Source organism: Ambystoma mexicanum, chromosome 4p (genome assembly GCF_040938575.1).
Source record: "Ambystoma mexicanum isolate Mex_15411 chromosome 4p, UKY_AmexF1_1, whole genome shotgun sequence".
In the NCBI taxonomy this organism is placed as follows: domain Eukaryota; kingdom Metazoa; phylum Chordata; class Amphibia; order Caudata; family Ambystomatidae; genus Ambystoma; species Ambystoma mexicanum.
Window position 1 is genome coordinate 1,121,322,591 of NC_090927.1, and position 12,215 is coordinate 1,121,334,805.

Genomic DNA, 12,215 nt, shown 5'->3' on the forward strand with positions numbered 1-12,215 from the left:
ATGTGGGCAGGGAGCGGTGTACAGGCACTCAGTGGGGCCGTTTACGGTTGATTCGCAATGCCGTACTTCTCACCATGGCGGAATGGTACTTTCCGCCGTGCTTGATGGCGTTAGGTACATGTCCGCTAGGGTCTGAATTCGCGTACCCTTGCGCCATGGTGGTATTTACGGTTTGGCATGGCGCGCGCGTACTTGGTGCAGTTAGCGTTGGCGTTCACTACGGTGTCGCTAATGGCATCGTACTTTGCGGTGACGGGTCATAGTCGCACCGAGCGCTATTCGATGCCGGTATTGCATTTCCGCCATCGTTTTTCGATTTCCGCCAGGGTCGTAATGAGGGCCATTGTCTTATAGTTCACTGATTGCCTGTATATCCATAAGATCATGTGTACTCGTGTGCATGTATGTGTGTGTGTGTGTGTGCGCATGTGTGCATGCTTTTAGTCTCAGTGCACTTTGCAAGCCCTTTCCCTCATTGCCCATTGCTTCCTCAGTGTAAATACAACTTTTTCCACATTTTTTTCATCCATTTCAAAAAAGTGTTTTTATCTGATTTATTTTTCTTTTCCCCATAAATAATGAATATGCTTAGTTCAGTGTGATCCACTAATACATTCTCCTATTTTTTACTGAATTTGCACTCATAATTTCATTTTTAATCTCAGCTACATTTTCTCAACGCTTGTGATTCTAGCCACACTTTTTTCCAATTCTTTCTCCAAATATCTCCATATTTCACAGTGTAACAAAAAATTAACCAATAGATAAAGATGACAGAGTACGGTTGTTACTGTTTCTAAAAATTACAGAAAATTATTTTAATTCATCATATATCAATACAACATGTCTTGGTTCTGCCCTCACATTCTCGTGGGAGCTCTTACCTGTGTGGACGTGCTTGACTGAACTAGGAATTCACCGAACAGGGACGTGAGTCCGCGGACCGGACATAGATATCACTGCTTTTTTTTGCCTTACATTGTGGTCATTTAAAAAAAAACTACTGGACCGATTTACACCAAATAAAAAAATGCACGCTTTCGGGACCAAGCCGGCGCTCCTGCCACGAATTTAGTGAAAATCCGTTCAGCGGATTGGGCTGTAGGCGTGAGCAAAGTTTTTTCTCATTATGTCTATTGGAAAAAAAGACATTTTGGGCCCCACCCCCTATAACTTTGCCCCCCCTGGACCAAACATCACCAAATTCTGCAAAGAAATTCAGAGTGGGCCATATACTTTTTTTGCAAAGTTTGTGAGGATTCGTCCAGGGGCAGCAAAGTAATAAGCCGCCCAAAAAGTGCTTTTCCTATGGAAACAGCAACTTAACCATAACTACCGTGGCTGTGTAATACCTTTTCTGCCAAAAACAACAATTCTTCAAAGTACACACCTTGATTCACCAACCATGGGTTAAATTGCTTCGCAACATATCACTTTGAAGCCATCGCTTTCCTCAGCATCTGCTTTTTGTAACCATACACTAGTGCCATGGATAAAAATCATATTTTTCAAAACACATTCATCTGTTAATTGCTCAATATATATCATCATTGCAACCCCAATCTGGGTGTCCCCACTAAGGACCATCACCACTACACATCTGTACCATACACATTTCAAGAAATAACAAATGTATTGAATGCATTCGGGTTCAAGTCCATTTTTCCATGTGTCCTGGTGAGCTCCAGGTCACGTTCAGTCAGGCATTAGAAAAAAAAAGATTTCTCAAAATTGCACACAATACATGTCTAAACACTTTCCGTACATGCTTACACGTATACTAGTTTTAATCCTACTAATTGTAATATTTTTTTCATAAGACTTTTCATGATTTTTTAATACAATTTCTCCCTATTTTTTCAACATGAATTCTCATACACAATCATTTCTTAATTCACTCATAGCCTTGCTAAAACCATTGAACAACCGCATGTTGCGGTTTCTCCGGTGCAAGCTATCTCAGTTATATTAACGCAAAGAATTATCTCTGTCTTTCTGTGCAACAGCCTTGCTTTTCCTTGCAATCGTAAATTATTCTCTTTGGACCTTACCAACTGATCTCTAAGTGCTTGAACAGGGCATCGTAGTTGCTTTCAGAGCAGCTTCAAACATTATTTATTGTGTGAACCTGCGCTAGCCTCTTGCCAAGCTGCGCACATTGCTGTAAGAAAAATAGCTCTATTACTTTGAAATTACACTTAAAAAATGAGCAACAGCTCTTAATCTCTTGGTTTTGAGCTGCAGAACCAGGGTGTGATATCGGTTTTGTGTTTCAATGTGATGTTCACTCCCTACATCCTTTCCTTTGTAGCTTCGTAGCTAGCTGTTTAAAGCATGTTTAACCTTTCTTATTTTTTGTCGTGCCTTAACTCTCCATCGTTGATGTGAACCTCACTGCGGTTTTCTATCATTCAAGGGTTTTTGGATTCCTGAAGATGTCAAGATTTAAAAAATTAACCCTGTGGCTCTCAGTGCCTCCCTGCTGCAGGGGTTCAAAGTGACAGCTCTTTACACTTTGTTGGCTACAAAACAAATTTTTTCTGCCTGTTTCTTTCTTCTCAGCATTTCAAAACTAACATAAATGAGTTCCTTTATTAATGGCTTACTCCTATCTATCTTTTTCACTTTTTCCTGTCTATTTCTGGATTGGTGCAAATCTCCTTTCCTTAATAAATAATGCAATTTCCTGACCTTTTTCAATTATTAACACCTCAATTTTGCTTCGGAACATATTTATTTGCACAAATAACACATAAAAGATAAACAGACAGAAACATGGGCATACAAGCCGGCTTCACATTTATCTTCCAGCGCTCATCGCTGCTATTCCTGCCCCTGAAAATACCCTGATGGGGGTGAAAACTATTTCCTTTCGCAGACCTTGTCTAGCGTGTAGCCTATTTATCCACTTGGATTTTGAAATAGTTTATTCTAGACATTCCCAAATGTAGGATTCTTGGGCTTATCTGTGATGCTTCTCATCTCATATGATTATCTGTGACGCTTCTCATCTCACATCATTTATCAACACCTCTATGTGATGCTCTTCATCATTAACAAAACACTATGACACCCACCAGTTATTTTTCTAAACTACCATGTTTACATTTTAAACCATTCATTGATTACCTTTAAATTACTTTTGCATTACCTTTAAATTACTTCTAAATTATTTCTAGATCACTTCCAAATTATTTCTGGATTACTTCTAAATTATTTCTGGATTAGTCCTGGATTACTTTTTATACAAACCCCTGATTACTCTTGGATTACTTTTTAAAGACCCCTTATTTTCTCCCTCCTTACCTAAGTCTCTCCTAATACATACCCCCATCCACAGGTGCCAAAGTGCCACGCTATAATCACATGCTGACAGCCATAGGAGACCCCCGTTGGCAAAGTGTGGGCACACTGCAGATTCATTTACTTACCCTTTCCCTCTTACCAGGGCACATCCCCTCATGCATGTCAGCATACATAGATTCATGTCCCTGAAAGAAAGTCTTCAGGTTCCCTTCATGATCGCCAAGTGAAGAGGAGGGCCCAGTGGCCTCCTTGGGCATGACACCTGTGGATCAGGCAGCAGAGACTGGACACAAGACAAGCAGACAGACAGGTACATGAGCTGGTTTCAAAAGTCATCTTTAATTCATCATAAAATACCACAAAGACACCAGCAATGAGTTCCCAAAATCACTGGGTTTATATACATTTTTATGGCTGGTGCAACGTTTCATTTTATTACTCAATACATTTTGATTGGCTCTTTCAAATAAAGACAAGCCCTTATTTGCCTGCGATTAGCTGGCTTAACTGCCACTCATCAAGCTCACATGACACAATTTGGCAGGCCTCAATTGACTGGCATATAGGCTAATTAAATTTGAGTGAGGGCCTACTGACCTTTATTATAAATCCTTTGATGTTTTGAAAGGAGCAGTCTTTTTCAGATCACTGGATTCTTTTTGGCAGGCTATACCATGCTTCTTCATCACATTTGTTGCAAACCAAACAGCTGTGTGCTCTAATTGCTACTTTCCCATACCGCTAACTGGCCTCCCCTGTCTCATCAATGCCAGAATTGCTGCCAAGAAGTTCTAAATATATGCCCCAGCTTCAGTGAACTATCCATGAACTGCTGTTAGAGAAATATTTAATTATCTTTGCATGACTATGGGTTTTTTCCACCATCTTCTTTACCGACAGCCATTTTAAAATATACCCTCATCTGAATACTTGACCATTCTACCAAAAGGCAACCTACTTTTGAGCATAAATTATATTCTGTCTAGTTCCCAGACTAGATTTTTGATATTCCTGATATTTGTGTACTACCTGAGATACCCTCTGGTGTAAGGCATTTTGACCCTAAAAAATATATATCGCCCTAAAATGTTTATCCTAAAAAGTGCTACAATTCTGATTTTTACAATACTGAACTATTGGTCAGCCTAATCAGTTATCTGCATTCAGTTTAAGGGGGGTGGCTGCTAACACGTCTAGCACCTCCTCTACACTTTGCTGTGAGATGTTGGTTTTTACTATAATAATTTCTGTCATTGTCTGTCTCTGTCTTTTTTATGTCATAGCGCTTTAATGCCTACAGGCATAAGCGCTATACAAATGGATAAAATAAAGACAATAAATAAATACATAATTCTCCAAGCTCACAAAGAGCACAATCATGGAGATCTTTGTAGCATCTTTGTATTAGTGCAATGCAAATGAGATTCAAAATTATTTGCTCAAGGGAATACTGAAGATTCTAGTGGCATCTTCAGATGTTATGCAATTTAAGGCATTGAGAATCATGTAGAATTTGACAAGTGTTAATCTAAGAAACTCACAGGTATATCCGCATTTGCTCGAGTGCACACCTATTCAAATAAGGAGGTAAGTCAGTTGCATTGAAAATAGTGAATCTGAATAAAATATCCTCCGGTCTCTAAATGTTTCTAAGATTTTTATCTGCAACTATTGTTTTTTTCCATTCCTCAAAAAAAAGGCACTCTTTGTCATCAACACCAAATATAATTTTCTCCTGCCTTCATTGGTGGAGTTACAGCTACACAATGTCATCTCCTCCTGCCTCCAAAGAATTAAGAGACATGTGTTATGCACTGTTTGTCACATAAAATGGAACACTGAGTTACAACCAATGAATATAATTCTCCCTGCTTCTGAACAATGTTGTGGTTTTCTTCTCACTGCCTAGTCACTGCCAAGAAATATCAAGTGCAAGTTTGTGAAAGGTGCTCACCGGTATTCTCTCTTCTCCAAGTAGTTGTCAGTAGTAGCAACATCTATAGCCTTTCCTATTACAATTTGTTAGCACATTTTTAGCACTCCCTTAACTAATTAATATTTTTAATGAATATGTCTCCCTTGAATAATCTTTTTCTTTGCATTTTGTCAATTTGCCCATTTAATACCCTACCTCTCTCTGAGCTCAATATTATTAATGTTTGACCTCTCACTAAACTAAAACCAATTCCATCAAGTACTCCTGCTTCTACTTCTTTTTACAAGACTGATCTTTTAAGTGAATAATATATTACATTTAGCCAAACCATCTGAAAAATCAGGCCTCAACTATCAAAACCTGATTCTACCTGTGGCGTACACTGTGGGAGCGAGTGATGTAAAATTGACAATACAAGATGGTGATGGCACGTTTTTTAAACATTATGAGCTAATGTAAGAATGGATTAACACTTAGATGGAGAACCATTATAGAGGGATTGGGAGGGACAGAGTCACCATGATAATGGTGCGTGTCTCTCTTCACAAATTATCATAGAATGCAAAGTAATGGAATTATCTCACTAATGTTACCTGTTTATTTGCCGTCTCTATGACCCCTTTGATTCTCCCCATGCCCATCTAATTCTGTCTGTCCAAAATGTCTTTACTCATTATTTGTTATATTTTTAATGACATAGGGCCTCATTACGAGGTAGGTGGTAAGGGATTACCGGCACCGGTAAGAACACCAGTGCTGTTAATCCCATACCACCCTTTTCCGGGGTCCCTTAGCGGGTCCCTTCCTTAACACCTGGTTTTACCAGGCGTTATTGAGGGGACCCGATAAGGGACTTCAGAGCTAATAACGGTACTGCAAATTGCGGTACCGTTATTAGCTCCATCCCCATTCCCATTGAGCTCTATGGGGGCTTGAATGGGAATGTGGAATGGTCTCCGGAATGGGGACTTACTGGGTCCTCCAAGGTTGGAATGACCCGGTCAGTCCCTATTTCGGGAACCCGGACCTCGAATGCGGTAAAGGGGTAGACATGGTGCTAATAGCACCATGGCTACCTCCTACCTCGTAATGAGTCCCATAATCTTTAAATATGATGAATATAATGGGGGTCATTCCGAGGTTGGAGGTAAGGGAAAAACAATGCCGGTAAAGGATTACCGGCTTCGCATACCGCTACAGGAGATTCTGACCAACCACACCGCTATTTAAGGTACGTAAAGTACAATGCCGTAAATAGCGGACAGGCGCGCGCACGAAACACACCATGCCGGCATTAGCGCCATGCCGTAAACCAGAGAAGATCAAAAGTGATGCGGACATGAAAATTATGGTCTCCTGAAGGCGGAAAAAGTGCATACCGAGAATACATTAAATCTTCTATCGATTCCTACTTGAGTGAATTTAAATCTAGCGATTGGGCGTGCAGAGCAACACCAGCACCTGCCCCACCCAACTCACGCCCCACATTACAAGAATCTAACATCACAAACGACCAGCAGGCTTATCGGCAAAACATGAACATGACTTCTGATTTGCAGGCTCGTAAATCTAGTGCAGATGTACAACAATTGCGTGCCTTAGGCAAACCGTCACTCTACTCATTTAACTTAAAGTGTCCCGCAGCACCATTTCCAAGTTATGTTCTTAATAGAACAAGTTTTCTGAACATCTGCTCTGATGTGCCACTTTTGAGAGATCTCACCACCATTGACATCGAGTTAGTAGAATTTGCAAACCTTAATGACCTAGCGGAGGTTCGAATATTTGTCCTTTCAGGTCTAGTATTCAACCTTCTTTGGCAGGCAAGGATGATTTTATTTGACATGGGCTTTATCTTATCTCAGGAAACTAATCCGAGTATCCACAAAACTGAGAAATACCAAACGCCCATATACCAGTCCCAACAAAGGGATGCAGCTAAAATGGTATCGTCCGCCTACACATCTACACTCCCAGGTTTGCAAGAATATGGTAAGAAGTCATAACAAGAACATGAGCAAGACACCATAGCCCTTCTCTGCTGGAACACCAGAGGTCATGCTCATTTTGTAAATTCCATGGACAGCGACTTGGGCCAATATGACTTGATTGTTCTGCAGGAAACATGGTTTACGGATAACCCTTGCTGGGCCTCACATGCAATTGTCTCAACACATGCTGTTAAAATGTCATTGGGGCGACCTTCTGGAGGTCTTCTCATAACTGCCAAGCTTGATAGTAGCTTCAGTGTTGTCCAGTATCCGTCTCCGTCTCCTTACTTTCAGGCTGTGGAACTTACTCGAGACACTTTAAATCGAGCCATTGTCAACATTTACTGGAGTAGACAAAACTTATCAGTTGACTCATTCTTCACACACCTTTCCTATCATGTTGATAATATAGCCATGGATCCCAGAATGACGTTTTCCATTATTCTTGGTGATTTGAACTTGCATATTCTCCCAGCTAACAATGACCATCATACATCAGAAGAATTAACGTGGTGCAAAATCATGCGAGCAAGGGGGCTTGTCATGGTCAATGACACCCTGTTAGGTAATGTGCCTAATTGTTCGACCTGGGCATGTGGTTCACGCCGGGCCACCTTGGATTATATCTATATTAGCAAAAGATATTTATCCTTAGTAGAGACCCTGCGCACCACGCCTTCCAACGCAAGCGATCACCACAAACTAACCATGTTCCTTAGACTTCCATCTGCTCAACACACTCTTCACAGATCTCCCCAACTGTGTTCCCTTTTGGTGAATAATAGTGGCACCCGCCTCCGATGGGATCCTGTGAAACTAGCGCATTACAACCGCTTGTTGAGCGATTCCTTTAATTCCTCGCTTGATAACACCCCCAAATGTTATGTTAGCATGATGCAGACTTTTTTTTAAGCAAATCAGAATGCCAGACTCCACTATCAGATTTAAGCATCAACATATATACAACCCTGATCTTCAACAAAAAAAAAACAAGCGCAGGCAAGACATCCGTAATCTTAGATTTGAACCTTTATTTAATAGATTCATGCTAAAAAGACAGTTGATAGCCACCTACAGATGCTGGTTGAAAAGTCAGAAATTCCTCCAATATCAAAAGAACAGAGAAGAAATGTTGAAACAGATACTTACTAAATCAACGAGTGGTATATGGAATTGTTTAAATATTGCAACTTTCAAATATCAAGCAGCTGCATTGACGTCAGCTGTACCAAACAGCAAATGGTGTGAGCATGGTGTGAGCATTTTAAGGTCCTTTATCAATCCCCGTTCCCAGACTTCCACTGGAATTCTCTAGAAATGACATCATCACACGCATTTCCACTCAATTATGCAGATATCTTTCTCTGCATTAAAAATCTGAGCCATTCAAGAGCCGTTGGTCCTGATGGCCTACATAATGGTATGCTAAAAGACCACCCTCTGCAGGTAGAATACCGGACTCATGGAAACGTTTGATTATTCTTCCGATTTTCAAAAAGGGCAACAGAGCAGATCCCTCAGCCTATCGCCCCATTGCCCTATTCGATTGCCCAGGCAAAATATTTGCCTGGACATACTTGCTTTGTGAATTATGAAAATAACACATGTAATGTGAAATACTGGATATTAGCCCTGACTTGATAAGGACCAATCAAGGTTGAAACACTGTTCACATAGGGTCATTGAATTAATAAGTGTTCAACTACCACCGGCTTTGATATTAGACTATCCTTCAATACAGAATGGACAGGCTTGTGCCAAGGGGTGACATTCCTCAATGCTTTTTCTGTTCAGAGTGTATGAGTATACCCTGGTCACCTCTATGAAGCAACAGTCCAAAGTATGTATATATGTCTTGGGCTTAACCAATATAAATCACAAGCGTGGAATGTCATCTAAATCCTCAGGTCTGTTTCTACATTATGTTGTAATATATACTCCATTGTGGTTACATTGTGTGAGATGGAGACTGATGTGTTGACTGTGGCTGTCCTTTGCTAATGTTCTGATTGGATGACTAATTCATACTTAGGTGTCTCATGGTGTGGATTTCGGGCATCTGGCATCAATCATTAATCATCCTCTCAACATTTACAATATTTGGCAGATGTCAAAGCCAAACCCCCAAACGTGCTGTGCTCAGATGAAGAAGGTATGACCCAGATGATCTTTCACTCTCATTGTCTTGGCCAGCAAAGGCTGGAGATTGGAGCCTGAGGACAGAAATGGTGTCAATATGAATGTTCTGATGCATGGCAATGTTTTGCAACACATGATAATGTCAGGATACTGTCACACACATATTTAGGCCTTTACAGGAGTCCTGCCTGAATGGTGAAGGCAACTGAAGTGGGACATTGCAAAGCAAAGGTCCACTGAATGATCCTCCTGGGTTCTCTGTGTTCTGAGTTAATATTCTGCTGATGTCTGGATTTAGAGAGTTGGAAAGTCGTCATGTGGTATTGATCAAAAGTGTTTTAATGAAGAAATGTGTTGGTACTCAGACATCAACCACATGCCACCATAGGGAGCAGCCTACTAATAAACACACACCCAAAAAGTGCTGGAAGATATAACTATCATGCATTGCCCCAGGGAAATTGGCATACATACTAGAAATGCAGCCCTTTGTCATGTTATATGAGCTGAGCTGCATATTGATAAAACTGTAGTGGCAATGGTTGAGCTACACATGCTCAACCATCTCTGGTGGACAGATGACAATATGGCTGCTGTTCATTGCACCAAAAACACTTAGAAATTGGCACACATTAGAGAAACCGTTCACTACCTGTAGCCTCACCTATAGCGTTCATGCCCTAAGAACATAGTACTTGTTGCACGCTATGTTGCATCTCAGAGATGAGTGGGCATATCATGGCAGGCTAGCCATTTAAATGCCAGTTGAGATAGCAATGGTTCTCTGGAATTCAGTGGCAATTATGCAAGGACATTAGCAATTGTACAAGTACTCTGATTCCCTTTGAGCACGGTGTGGTGGTTTTGAAGTATCGTTCATATTCTTGCAGCATGTCTAATATGATACATGGAGGGATGTGATATTTTCAAGAGACCTGTCAGTCTGTTATGCCAGAGAAAGTGATCCTGGAATGGCATAACCTCTCTCTTGTAGGTCTCCGCTGTTTCTGAAAACAAAAGCTATGGCAAACTTACAACAGAACCCTTTATGGAGACACATGTGTGTTGGTGTGGGTACTTTTCTTCAGGAATTTTTTTGCGACAATGGTGAATGGGTTTGCTGCTAAGGTGTGCAGACAACTGTGATTGTTTCCTCCCAGATGTGAATAAGAGGGAGGAGGGGGCACCTCTTTAAGACTACAATTTAACAATGGTTATTCAAAATGTTCAATGAAAGAGAAACACAACAGGGACCCAAAAATAACTATTGGGTGGATATGAACATAGGATAGAGATTGAAGCAGACTGACTTCAATGCTCTGTGCTCACAACAAAGGTGCAATAATGGCACCACACTCTTAAACATAGAGGTCAGACGAGTATGGTAAAAAGAACATAAGACATTCGTAATCACAAAAAGAGTTTTTATATTCCCAATGCCATAATACAATAAATAACAGGGGGAAACAGATGTCACGGCCAATGCATTTCGGATAATGATCTATCCTTATTTACTGGATAACAACCGGACACTTGAGATCCTTAACAATCGGAAATGTATTCTTGATAAAGAAGAGGAACAGGGGTCGATCAATGACAGTACTAAGATCTTCCTATTCAAGACCCAACTTTGTAGTATACCTTTCTACCTCATTCCAAGATCCATAAGGGACTCAGCAACCCTCCAGGAAGACCTATAGTTGCTGCTGCGAATGGGATTCTATAGCTCCTAGGCATTTATATAGATTACTTCCTCCAACCGCTTGTACAAAAGACCAGCACCTAAATTAAAGACACCACTTGTTTTCTCACTTCCATATCTAACATACAGTTAGAACAAGATCACATACTCTTCACCATAGATGTTTATACACCAGCATCGTGCATGGCCTGGGCCTAGAGGCTGTTGAATGGTTGTTTTTAAATTAGGGCCATATAGGTGCTTGACAGGAATTGATTCTTATCTTACTAGAGTTCATTTCCCAGAACACCTACTTTAGGTATAACAATAACCTTTACCTTAAGACTAATGGGACGTCCATAGGTGCCACCGTTTTATGTCAATACATTTACATTCAAATTGAAAGGGATGATGTGTTACAACATCATGTTTGGCACACATATCTCAGACATTAGGATTGTTATATCAATGACATCTTTGTGGTTTTGAATGACCTTCATGACTTCATGGATTTTTTTTAAACTCATTAATCCCAGAATACAGTTTACCATGGAGATTGGCTCCCCTGACATACACTTTCTTGACATAATAGTCACCCTCAAAGTGATGGTTTTCTAGCCAACATATGTAGATAACCGGAAATCCACCGATAGAAATAGCCTGTTACACATGTTAAGTTTCCACCCACCTGACATAATCAGAAACCTACCAGATAACCAGGTTCTAGGGTAAGAAGAATTGTCAGCGATTATGAGCAATTTAAAACTTGGCAGAATGACAAACAGATTTCAACAAAGCGTCTGCAAGGATGATGAAATTCTCCTTTTGAAGGAGAGGGTATCTTCCATACGCAGACATTCTACTCGGATTAAACATCGTAGAAGAAGTAGCCCAACCTGACCTTTATTTCATCATGCTCGGTACATAGTAACAGAATCTGAAGAATTATTTCCAATCATTTGAACATCATCCCTACCGACACTAGACTCAAAACTCCCTTTACAAATCCATCTGCCTTTACCTTTAAACACAGTCACAACTTATGGAAACTATTACTTGACACTAAGGGGTCTGATAGGTGTAAAAAAGAAAGAATGGTTAATAGATGTGGTATTTGTCCATGCTTACACTGCTTGACCTGCAATAATGTTTTTAAAATAGA